The sequence below is a fragment of the Colobus angolensis genome, unplaced genomic scaffold (genome assembly GCF_000951035.1).
Source record: "Colobus angolensis palliatus isolate OR3802 unplaced genomic scaffold, Cang.pa_1.0 Scaffold270, whole genome shotgun sequence".
Classification (NCBI taxonomy): Eukaryota; Metazoa; Chordata; class Mammalia; order Primates; family Cercopithecidae; genus Colobus; species Colobus angolensis.
The window spans coordinates 4158503-4158843 of record NW_012115933.1 but is presented as its reverse complement, the minus strand read 5'-3'; positions in this window follow the sequence as shown (position 1 = coordinate 4158843).

Genomic DNA, 341 nt, shown 5'->3' with positions numbered 1-341 from the left:
GGGGAAAGAAAAAAAGGTAAAAGGCGATTGAGTTATTTTTCACCGGTTATAAACATGATTTGATGGAGAGTGCATAGGGAAGAGGGTAATGAGGGTGCAATGGAATCTCACTTAGCAATGAAAGAGAATGCACAATTGATAAACACAATCAACTGATGAATCTCTAAGATTCTATTTATATGACATTCTAAGAAAGAGAACACGACAGTGATAGAAAACAGATTAGTGATTGCCAGGGAGTAGGAAAAGAAGTATGACTGGGATAGCATAAGAGAGATCTTTCTGGTGATGAAACTAAAGGCATCCTGATTGTGGTGGTAGTAACATGAACATGAATATAT